This window comes from Mustelus asterias, chromosome 15 (genome assembly GCF_964213995.1).
Source record: "Mustelus asterias chromosome 15, sMusAst1.hap1.1, whole genome shotgun sequence".
Classification (NCBI taxonomy): Eukaryota; Metazoa; Chordata; class Chondrichthyes; order Carcharhiniformes; family Triakidae; genus Mustelus; species Mustelus asterias.
In genome coordinates, this window is record NC_135815.1 from 13,537,172 (window position 1) to 13,549,515 (window position 12,344).

The 12,344-nt window shown below is 41.4% G+C and overlaps 1 protein-coding gene across 2 annotated transcripts in view; it reads left to right on the top strand.

The window, feature by feature from the left end:
- akt3a (v-akt murine thymoma viral oncogene homolog 3a) overlaps positions 1-12,344 on the top strand; it is a 312,730-nt gene that overhangs the window by 12,309 nt on the left and 288,077 nt on the right. The window lies entirely within an intron of this gene.

The following is a 12,344-nucleotide window of genomic DNA, read 5'->3' on the forward strand; positions in this document are numbered from 1 at the left end:
TGATCATTGAAGCCTCCCAATTCTCCCAAAAATGGGAGTTGACTTGTACTTCTGTATAAAATATAACTACTGATGTTAATGTGAAAAATAACATCTTAATGTGAAAAAAATAACACTTGTAATTCACATTAAATCAACAGGACACATTTTATTGAATGAAATTAATTCTGCCAAGACACCTTTAATCACAATGAAAGCATTTAAAAACAAAAGTCATTTATTGTCTTGGGCATCTGAGGCAGTGTGTCTCTAATTGAGTCATTTTAGCTAAAGCATCAATTGCAAGGATCCCACTCTGGATTAGATTTGGCACTTTGTTTCAGGACCATCCCTCCACACCAAATCATCTTCCCCTCCATCCATTGAATTAGGTATTTCACATTTTTCTTTGAACGGTCTGATGGCAGATTGTGCTTTCTTGGCATCCCATGCTTTGATGAAACCACACAAAACAATCGAGCAGGGCAGCATGTTCCTAGTTGGAACAAGAGCTCTTTAAGGGATCGATCAAGTGACGTTCTGATGACGTGGTCCATTTGTGCAGTCAAATGAGCAGTCTATCCTAACAATCTGCAGAGCAAACACCTTTCCAGTAAAGCTCGTTTGTTTGTACCTTCATGGCCTGCAAACCTATTCTTTTTTTTAAAAAAACCACAAAGAAAGCTGACAAAGTAGTTGATCAACACTGCAAATACAAGAATTGCAGAAATCCAATGGAACAAGAGGAAAAATTGTTGGTCCACAATCAGGTATCCAGAAAGACTTGAGTTAAACATATTGCCTTGAAACCCTTGAAGATATTAAAAATCAGTACTGGAGAAGTGGTCCCGTTGAGGGGCTGTTTTGACGTAAACGTGCAGTTGAATGGACAGACCACAGACTTGTACCTGCACATTATTAAAGGAAACTATCCAACATTAATGGGGAGAACCTGGCTGGAAAAGATCAAATTAAACTGGGCCAAGGTGAATCTCGTCAGATTTCAACACCGGGCTACCGAAGACTTTCAAGAAACATGCCATTGTCTTTAATGGAGAGCTGGGAAGCGTGAAGGAGATTTCAGTCAAGTTAAAGATTAAGGACTAAGGTCAAGCAAGATGCTTGAAGCTAAGTCAGTGCTGTACTCAATCGGGCTCAAGGTTGAAGCAGAATTACAGCACTGGTTCCGAGTCCTCAAACCCACGCTGATAGTACCTGTGATGAAGAAAGACTGATCGGTATGCATTTGTGGCAATCTTGAAGTCACTATTGATCTGGTACTGTGTGCAGAACAGTACCCTCTGCCTCCAATAAAATTGACCTTGAATGTGAATGAATGGCTGCACCTGCATTGTTCCAACATGTCACTGATCAAAATTCTAAGCAGACTAGAAGGAATCCAATGATACTTGGATGATATCTTAGTTACTGGAAAGAATGAGGAAGAACATCTCCATAACTTGGATGCCACTAGAAGATTATGGATTAAGAGTGCAAAAAGATGTGTGAATTTTTCCAATCTTCTCTGGAATACCTGGGTCCTGTCAGATGCAAAAGGGACTGCACAAATTGCTATTATGAAGAGACCCGCACCTCAAAACATCAGCCAACTTTATTCTTTTTTGGACTCATTAAACTATTATGGAAGGTTTGTCCCTAATGTAGTGACTATCCTTGAGCCTTGGCACAACTAGTGTCGAAACAGGAAATTGGTGGATTAGTGTGAGAAAGCCTTTGTACAAGCTAAGGAGGCACTGCTAAAGTCAAAAGTCCTGATGCACTTTGATCTAAATTTATCTTTGCAACTGGTATGTGATGCATCACCTTATAAGATGGGGACGGTGATTTCGCTCAATGCTCAAAGGTGTAGAGAAGCCGGTAGCTTTTGCATCAAGATCGTCGAACTAAGAAATGAACAATGCACAGAGAAAGAAGATCGAGGAGATACCAATGCCTATGTGGAAGGAAATTTGCTTCCTTTATAGTAAGAATGACGCAGATAGTCAGAAGTTATTTTCGGTGGCCAGTGTGATAGCAAAATCAAGGAGAAGGCAGGAATTTTTTTGTGCAAACGTTTGTCACTAGTGCCATTGCACCCATGGGAATGGCCAGAGGTGCCATGGCAAAGCATTCCTGTAGATTATACCAGACCATTTCAAAGGGCATAGGCTCCTCATTGTTCATTTAGCAAGAATTCCCCAATTGGAGAATGTGATTTAATACATCTGATCTCATCCTGCCAAAAATGGGCTGGCAAACGATTTGTTCAGATGAAACGCTTGTTGAAGGTAACTCGAGAGCAAAGTTCATTGTCTAAACAGTTTGAGCCAATTCCTGATGTACAGGAATACCACACATTTGACAACCCAGTGTTCACGGGCATTATTCATGATAAAACGCCAATTATGCACAGCATTTGATTTGCTTAAATTGTCCAAGAAGAGAGAAATTGTCAAGAAGAAACAAGGTCAGGTTATATGACATGAGAACAGGGCTAAACACCATGCTTTTCAGAAAGGTCAAGAAGTATGGCAGGGATCTATACCACCAATGAGAAGTGGATACCTAGGCTACCTATCTTAGCATAGACTGGACCGGTCTCCTATATAGAACACAGAACAGGCCCTTCGGCCCACGATGTTGTGCCGAGCTTTATCTGAAAGCAAGATCAAGCTATCCCACTCCCTATCATCCTGGTGTGCTCCATGTGCCTATCCAATAACCGCTTAAATGTTCCTAAAGTGTCTGACTCCACTATCACTGCAGGCAGTCCATTCCACACCCCAACCACTCTCTGCGTAAAGAACCTACCTCTGATATCCTTCCTATATCTCCCACCATGAACCCTATAGTTATGCCCCCTTGTAATAGCTCCATCCACCCGAGGAAATAGTCTTTTGAACATTCACACTGTCTATCCCCTTCATCATTTTATAAACCTCTAAGTCTCCCCTCAGCCTCCTCCGCTCCAGAGAGAACAGCCCTAGCTCCCTCAACCGTTCCTCATGAGACCGACCCTCCAAACCAGGCAGCATCCTGGTAAATCTCCTCTGCACTCTTTCCAGCGCTTCCACGTCCTTCTTATAGTGAGGTGACCAGAACTGCACACAATATTCCAAATGTGGTCTCACCAAGGTCCTGTACAGTTGCAGCATAACCCCACGGCTCTTAAACTCCAACCCCCTGTTAATAAAAGCTAACACACTATAGGCCTTCTTCACAGCTCTATCCACTTGAGTGGCAACCTTTAGAGATCTGTGGATATGGACCCCAAGATCTCTGTTCCTCCACAGTCTTCAGAACCCTACCTTTGACCCTGTAATCCACATTTAAATTAATCCTACCAAAATGAATCACCTCACATTTATCAGGGTTAAACTCCATTTGCCATTTTTCAGCCCAGCTTTGCATCCTATCTATGTCTCTTTGCAGCCTACAACAGCCCTCCACCTCATCCACTACTCCACCAATCTTGGTGTCATCAGCAAATTTACTGATCCACCCTTCAGCCCCCTCCTCTAAGTCATTAATAAAAATCACAAAGAGCAGAGGACCAAGCACTGATCCCTGTGGCACTCCGCTAGCAACCTGCCTCCAATCCGAAAATTTTCCATCCACCACCACCCTCTGTCTTCGATCAGACAGCCAGTTACCTATCCAATCGGCCAACTTTCCCTCTATCCCACACCACCTCACTTTCATCATAAGCCGACCATGGGGGACCTTATCAAACGCCTTACTAAAATCCATGTACATGACATCAACTGCCCTACCTTCATCAACACACTTAGTTACGTCCTCAAAAAATTCAATCAAATTTGTGAGGCACGACTTGCCCTTCACGAATCCGTGCTGACTATCCCGCATTAATCCGCATCTTTCTAAATGGTCGTAAATCCCATCCCTAAGGACCTTTTCCATCAATTTACCAACCACCGAAGTAAGACTAACCGGTCTATAATTACCAGGGTCATTTCTATTCCCTTTCTTGAACAGAGGAACAACATTCGCCACTCTCCAGTCCTCTGGCACCATCCCTGTGGACAGCGAGGACCCAAAGATCAAAGGCTCTGCAATCTCATCCCTTGTCTCCCAAAGAATCCTAGGATATATTTCATCAGGCCCATGGGACTTATCGACCTTCAGTTTATTCAAGTCTGCCAGGACATCCTCCCTCCGAACATCTATTTCCTTCAGCCTATTAGCCTGTAACACCTTCTCTTCCTCAAAAACATGGCCCCTCTCCTCGGTGAACACTGAAGAAAAGTATTCATTCATCACCTCGCCTATCTCTACTGACTCCATACACAAGTTCCCACTACTGTCCTTGACCGGCCCTAACCTCACCCTGGTCATTCTTTTATTCCTCACATAAGAGTAAAAAGCCTTGGGGTTTTCCTTGATCCGACCCGCCAAGGACTTCTCATGTCCCCTCCTAGCTCTCCAAAGCCCCTTTTTCAGCTCATTCCTTGCTAACTTGTAACCCTCAATTGAGCCATCTGAACCTTGTTTCCTCATCCCTACATAAGCTTCCCTCTTCCTTTTCACAAGACATTCCACCTCTTTTGTGAACCATGGTTCCCTCACTCGGCCATGTCCTCCCTGCCTGACAGGGACATACCTATCAAGGACACCCAGTATTTGTTCCTTGAAAAAGTTCCACTTTTCATTAGTTCCTTTCTCTGACAGTTTCTGTTCCCAACTTATGCCCCCTAATTCTTGCCTAATCGCATCATAATTACCTCTTCCCCCAATTGTAAACCTTGCCCTGCCGTACGGCCCTATCCCTCTCCATTGCAATAACAAAAGACACCGAATTGTGATCACTATCTCCAAAGTGCTCTCCCACAACCAAATCTAACACTTGGCCCGGTTCATTTCCCAGTACTAAATCCAATGTGGCCTCACCTCTTGTCGGCCTATCCACATATTGTGTCAGGAAACCCTCCTGCACACACTGCACAAAAACTGCCCCATCCGAACTATTTGACCTACAAAGGTTCCAATCAATATTTGGAAAGTTAAAGTCCCCTGTGACCCCCACACATATCCATAATCTGCTTAGCAATTTCTTCCTCCACATCTCTATTACTATTTGGGGGCCTATAGTAAACTCCTAACAACGTGACCGCTCCTTTCCTATTTCTAACCTCAGCCCATATTACCTCAGTGTGCAGATCCCCCTCTTACACTGCAAAATCTTGACGATGTAATATGGAGAAGACATACCAACTTTTGGCAATTGAGAGTCCACAGCAAGCTGTGCCAAGTTAAGACCTGGACATACCTGAGAACCTGACAATACCCGAAACAATTGTAGAAGACAGTACCTCAGTTGAGAGTGCTTCAACACCGAGTCAACCTCTGAACTCTACTTCAGTTCCGATGAAGGCAACCACAGAAGACATGCCAACTAAACCAAAAATGCCAGAGGATGCAGTCACAAGGAAAAATCAGATGCCTGAGGTACACTGACAGCCACCCAGAAACAGACATCCTCTTAAGCGTCTAACCTTGACTGTTATTTGTTCATTGAGAATTTTGATAATGTTATACTGCATATGAGGTTCCTGCAATGAAGGGGGAGGAAAAGTGTTGTATATTTGCATTCCTAGTTGACCAAGGGCACGTTAAGGGACTGATCATGTGATGTCCTGACACAATTGGCTGTTTGCACAGGCAAATTGGCATTCTGTCCAACATCCTGTAGAGTAAACACTATTCCAGTAAAGCTCTTGTTTGTTGGTACCTTCATGGTCTGCAAGCCTATCCTTTTAAAATGCCACGCATATTTCCACTCTTTGAAGATTTTCCCCCTGTCATCCATCCATTTATTCCATTTGGCATGAATATGGTCCTTGAATGGTGCGTTGTCACAGATCCATAGGTTGAATTATGGACATCAGTTCCCCCTAGTGTAAGTGCAACTTGACTGTTCTTTACAAGCATCTGAGTTATATGGGGTCTGTCCATGTTTTTGTCCTTTGTATGCCACTGGTCTTGATTGATTGGGTGGGTAGGGAGGAAGACCTCCTTGTAACCCTGGGCCTGACCAAATTGGCTACAAATAAGTCCAGGCAGCAGGCAGATGAGGATGTCATCTGGCTGGAATGTCTATCCCTCTTCTGCAGCTGTGTTTTGTGGCCCGCTGCCTTTGGAACAGGAACCCTTGCTCCTCCTACATGCTTATAAGGGATCATACTATAAATGGTGTCTTTTGACAAGCTTGAGGCTGTACATGACTGGTGGGCTATGGGGTTAGTGTGTCATTGGCCCCACAAGACTATATTTTGGTTGCTAAATTTCCTTTAAATCTTTATTCTTTGCTAGTGCCCCTTTTTAAGGGGCTATCAATTTGGATAATTCAGTTAATTTGATTCATTAGTCTGGTTAATTTCAGTGTGCAGAAGAATGTAAAGAGGGATGGCTGGGACATTGGAGTTGACGGCAGACATATGTAATACTACATTCAGTAAACAAACTGAAAATCAAGATTTCACCATCTGGTTTGGGATCCAATTAACATAGTAGCAGAGGATAGTTGCCTAAAGGTGAAAATTGGAAACTTTTTAACAAGATTTCTTCATGACTCAACTGATATTTCAAGGGATGGTATTTCTTGGTCTGTTTGGTTGAAAGTAGGCTGCACTTGACTGACAACAGATCCATCAATGTTCCACTGGTATAACGAGAGTCTCAGCATCTTATAAACATTTATCTTATAAACATATGCAAGAGTAGACCACTTGGCCCTTGAGTCTACTTTGTCATTTAATATGATCGCAGCTGATCTGATTGTAACCTCAACTCCACATTTTTCTTAGCCCTATAACCTTTCACTCACTTGCTTGTCAATCTATCTACCACTGCAGTATAATATTGGAAGAGTATACTTCCACTACCTTTCAAGGGAGAGTTCCGTAGACTTATGACCCTGAGAAAACATTTCTCCTTGTTTGTCTTAAATAGGTTACTAAAAAATAAGTCACCCATCTCCACATCTACCTTTGCCAAGACCCTTCAGGATTTTGTATGTTTCAATCAAGTCACTTCTTACTCTTCTAAACTGCAATGGATACAAGCTCATTTGTCTAATCTTTCCTCAAAACAGCCTTCCATTCCAGATATAGTCTTGTAAACCTTCTCTGAACTGCTTCCAGTGACTTACATTCCTTAAGGCGACCAAACTGGCCACAGTACTCTAGACACTTCGGGGATCTGAAATCTCTCTCCATTTAGATAATATACTTTTTAATTTTTCCTGCCAAAATGAACAGTTTCAACATTTTCCAACATTATACTCCATTTGTCAGGTCTTTGCCTGCTCACTTAACCTATCTGTATCCCTTTGTAGCCTCCTTATGTCCTTCACAATTTGCTTTCTGACCTATCTTTGTCATTAGCAAAGTTAGCAACCATACCTCAGTCTCCAAGTCATTTATATAAATTGTAACAAGTTAAGGCCCCAAAACTGATCCCTGTGGCATACTACATGTTACATCTTGCCAATCAGAAAATGACCCATTTATGCCACCTAGTTCCTGTTAGCCAATTTCTTTTATCCATGCCAATATGTTCCCTATGCCATGAGCTTTTTTTTGCATGTGGTGATTTTCCGTGGGTAGGTTCTATGGAATTTAAACAATTTCTTATAGATAAGGCCAAAGGGGATTTAAGGTTGCAAGTATGGCTTCAGGGGGTATTTATATAGCCTAGACATTAATCTGAATAGGTTGGAAATAATCTTGAATCAATAATCATATCTAGAAATTTAAGCTAATGTCTTTACAAGTCAATTGCATTGGAGAAAAAATAGCAGTTAAGAACCTTGATTGGACAATTAAATTTGGCTCTTACTCAAACAAGACTGAACGCCAGTTGTTGAATTTAATACTATGATGAAGTAGTTTTGAGGGCAAACAAAAAAATTAAATTGAGAAATTTCCAGCCTTGTGATTCAAAAGACATTGGTATTTTTAAGTGACATTTCCCATGGCAGTCATCTGGGTATTGAATGCAGCTGTTTGTAATATTTTTGGTGGGTGAAAATGGAGTTGTTGCCCTTGGCCTGAGAAGCCAAGAAAATAAAAAGGTGGTCAAAAGTGCCTTGGCTGCAGCTGACTTTTGTATGATATGTAATCTCTAGTAATAGATATGGAATTTTACTTTCGAACATTTTGAAGAAACTCCTATACAAGGGGTATTGAGAAGTTTACCCATTGATTGTTATAACCATTCCCTATTTGGGAGTATGACTGAGAAAGGGATTGAGTTAATCTTGCCAGTATAAAAGAAATGTTAGAAAAGCAATCTGAGTGGAAAGTCACCAATTATTGGGCTCCTTTGAGAAGGAATGCTTGCCTGAAGAGGGTTATATAAAATATGGAAAGATCAGTTTGGATCATTTTGTAATTGTGCATGATAAAGTTTTGTTTTTTAAAAAAAAGTGTGTTAATTATATTAAGATACAATGGTGAAGGGCATTGTTTAATTAAAACAGGAGAGAGGGGGCAAAACTGAACTCCTTTGTTCTCTTGCCATATGTCTGTAAGCAGAGATGTTTTGTTTTAAAAATGGCACTTATTCCAAAAACCATTTGTATTTTTAAAGTGACTTGCAGCAAACTGTCTTCAGATTAAATCTGAAATTTAGTTTATTCACACGTTCAAACCCAGGAAAGGGAATTGTCAACACTGCATACACACATACACTAAGGGGATAAGAAAGACAGGTTTTGCAATCATGAATAACTTGACAGTAAAGAAAAAAGTCTCAAAAATGATGTCTGTTTGCATGGTTCCCAGAGTCCAGAAAGTTCAATACATGGGGTTCCTTCATAGAAATTCCAGTTCAGGCGGAAAACTGGGTGAAATTCCTTAAGATTATGGTGCTGCAATGAGATGAGGCTGATATTCAGGAACCTGGTCTGCTTAGCAGTAGGTGGCCAATGGCTTTCTGCTAAGTAGGCTTTTGAAGAGAACTTGTTGCAGGCTGCTTGGTCAGCCTGGAGTCCTGTCTGAAGTTTGCAGGTTGAAGATAAATCGGAAGACTGGCCTGCCTCTGAGTTCTGAACTGATTTAGAGATTTCAAAATGGCCACTCGTCATGTGACCTCCTTCCTCATTATTTCAGAAAGGGATGTTTATCATCTGGCTCTGGCTTTTGTTTTGTGGTTTATGTCCCAGTCACAAACTTAGTCATCGTCCATATTGATGACCCAGTTCTGGACAGCAATTATTTTGGTAGACCCTTGGACTCTGTTGAGGTGTAAGCTTATAAAAATGCAACTGACATCTGTTTCCTTTCAACAGTTCCTGTTTGAAATGGACCTTGACAGTCCCAGGTGTGAGATTCCATGAGCAATGTGTTGGGGCATGTCTCCAGTGCAATCCATATAATGTTTTAGTGGTCACCTTACAATTCCAGACATCAGGTGATTTGTGGCAGCCATATTTAGGTTCAGAAAAGTTCATTTTAAATAAGCAAAACAGAATTGTTTGATTTACATAGTTTATGATTTCTTTAATATTCTTTGGTACATGTCCGTATCTAAAGCATTTGCAAAGAGATGGCTGGGATACCTGGGACGGCATGGTGGCGCAGTGGTTAGCACTGCTGCTTCACAGTGCCTGGAACCCAGGTTCAATTCTCGCCTCTGGTGACTGTTTGGAGTTTGCATATTCTCCCCATGTCTGCTTGGGTTTCCTCCGGGTGCTCCAATTTCTTCCTACAGTCCAAAGATGTGTGGGTTACGGTGATTTGTTATGCTAACTTAGTGTCAGGGGACTTGGGGTCAATACGTGGGGTTACAGGGATAGGGCCTGTGTGGATTGTTGTCGGTGTAGGCTCAATGGGCCAAATGGCTTCCTTCTGCACTGTCGGGATTCTATAATACTGGAGTAGAAGGCAGATAAACCAATTATCCAGGAATTTGTGCCTAATTTAATCTAGCTTCAGATCCAGATAACCAAGTGTCTATGCCACACATCCACAACTTCACCCCACCCTCATCCATCCAACTGTTGTACATGCACAAAAGCTCTTTAGAGAACATGATTTTTGGCATGGTTTACACCAAGCATAGGCCCAAAAGTGAATTTTGATGACAAAATGGGCATTTTATATGCTGACTCAACTTGTATGCTGTGATCTACAGTAAACCAAATGAGCCACTCCAGGTTTTTCTTGCTATTTACTAAGGTGTTCCAGAATCTGGAGTGATGTCTGTCCAGATGAAAGTTTACTGTGGATTAATTGGTAGTTGCAAAACTGGTGGATGTCTATTTCTGTTGAACTATGCAGTTTACTCTGATTCAAAGTTGTTAATTGTATTTCAGAAATTTGAATGATCCAATAATTGAAATTAAGCACTGACAGCGTTAAAATGTTTGGTATTTTGGGACAAATTTAAGTAAGTAACTTTGAATTGGGAATCGACGGAACTCTGGTGAGGAATAGCGCTGCTGCCTCACAGTAACTGGGGACCTGAGTTCAATGCCAGCCTCGGGTGACTGTGGAGTTTGCATGTTCTCCGTGTCTGTATGGGTTTCTTCCGGCACTCCAGTTTCCTCCCACAATCCAATGATGTGCAGGTTAGGTAGATTGACCTTGCTAAATTGTCCCTTAGTGCCCCAAGATGTGTAGGTTAGGGGCATTAGAAGGGCATAGTGGCACAGTGGTTAGCACTGCTGCTTTACAGTGCCAGGGAGTCAGGTTCAATTCCTGGCTTGGGTCACTGTCTTTGTGGAGCTTGCACGTTCTCCCCATGTTTGCATGGGTTTCTTCTGGGTGCTCTGGTTTCCTCCCACAGTCCAAAAGATGTGCAGTTTAGGTGCATTGGCCATGCTAAATTCTCATTGGTGTACCTGAACAGGTACTGGCATATGGCGACTAGGGGATTTTCACTAACTTTGTAGTGTTAATGTAAGCCTAATAATTAAACTTAATTTGCCAGGTTTTTGCCCAATCACTCACCCTATCTATATATGCTGTTGTACAATCACTATCCTCATCACAACCAACCCTTCCACCTATTTTCGTATCATTAGCAAATTTGGAAACATTACATTCTGTTCCTTCCTCCAGCTCATTGATGTAAATAGTGAACAATTATGAGTCAAGAACTGATCCCTGTGGTACTCCACTTGCATCTTTCTACTCTCAAAAGGATCCATTTATTCCAACTCTGTTTGCTATCTGACAGCTAGTTTTCAATCCATGCTAACACATTTCCTCCAATTCCATGGGCTTTTACTTTATGCACCAGGCTCTTATGTGGCACCTTGTCAAGTGCCTTTTGGAAATCTAAGTACAGTACATCTACAGGTTCCTCCCTCTCTATTCTGTTACGTCCTCAAAGAATTTGACAAAATTGTCAACACGTTGGAAGGGGATGGAGAATGGGGGAACAAAAGTTTAAGTTTATTTGTTAGTGTCATAAATAGTCTTACACTAATGCTGCAGCGAAGTTACTATGAAAATCCCCTAGTCGCCACATTCCGGTGCCTGTTCGGGTACACTAAGGGAGAGAATTTAGCATGGCACCTAACCAGCACATCTTTCTGACTGTGGGAGGCAAATGGGGCACCTGGAGGAAACCTCTGCATGAGAGGCAGGAAAAATCAGCAGTTATTGGGAGGGGGAAAACTTGCAAGTCATTTTGTCAGTTGCAGTCAAAGTGATAATGTTTCAAATTGTTCTGTATCTGAAACATTTGTATTGACACTGTAGGGACCACCATGGTAAATGTTGAGAACTATCTTAGAATATTTCTTGCACTATTAGATTACATTTGAACATTTAAATCTGCATGTTTTGCATAACAAAAGATGGTTAAAAAATATAATTGGATTTAACCATTACTGTTTTCAGAATTTGGATTACAAAATCATTTTTTGGCATTAAAAATTATTGTGGAGTGTAAAGTAAAACATTTTTTTCTAAATCCAAGGTTAGTGAAATGAGTAACCTTGTCTTGTGAATTTGCTTCAGTACTGTTTGTGATATCTATAATAGTTTTGAAGTTCTTTTGCCTAGTTCCTGTCACCCCTGTTGAACTGTAATTTATTCTAATGTAGTTTAGATACTTATTGAATGAGACATGCAGCGATGGGGCTGTAACTTGCCATTTACATTCCATCCATTCTGTGGTTTTGGAGTACTATTGCAGAAAAATAAGAAATCTACTGTAATATCTTGGATTGACTGCTTGCATTGGTTCGAAAGCATGACTGAGTTACACCGTGATTCATATTCTCCACTCTTTGCTTCTGTTTGAGTCTGTTTTCCTCCCACTGTTCAGCTATCTATTGAATGGGTTATTCGTAGTGATGACTATGACCCAACTGTTGCTATTAGAACATTCTT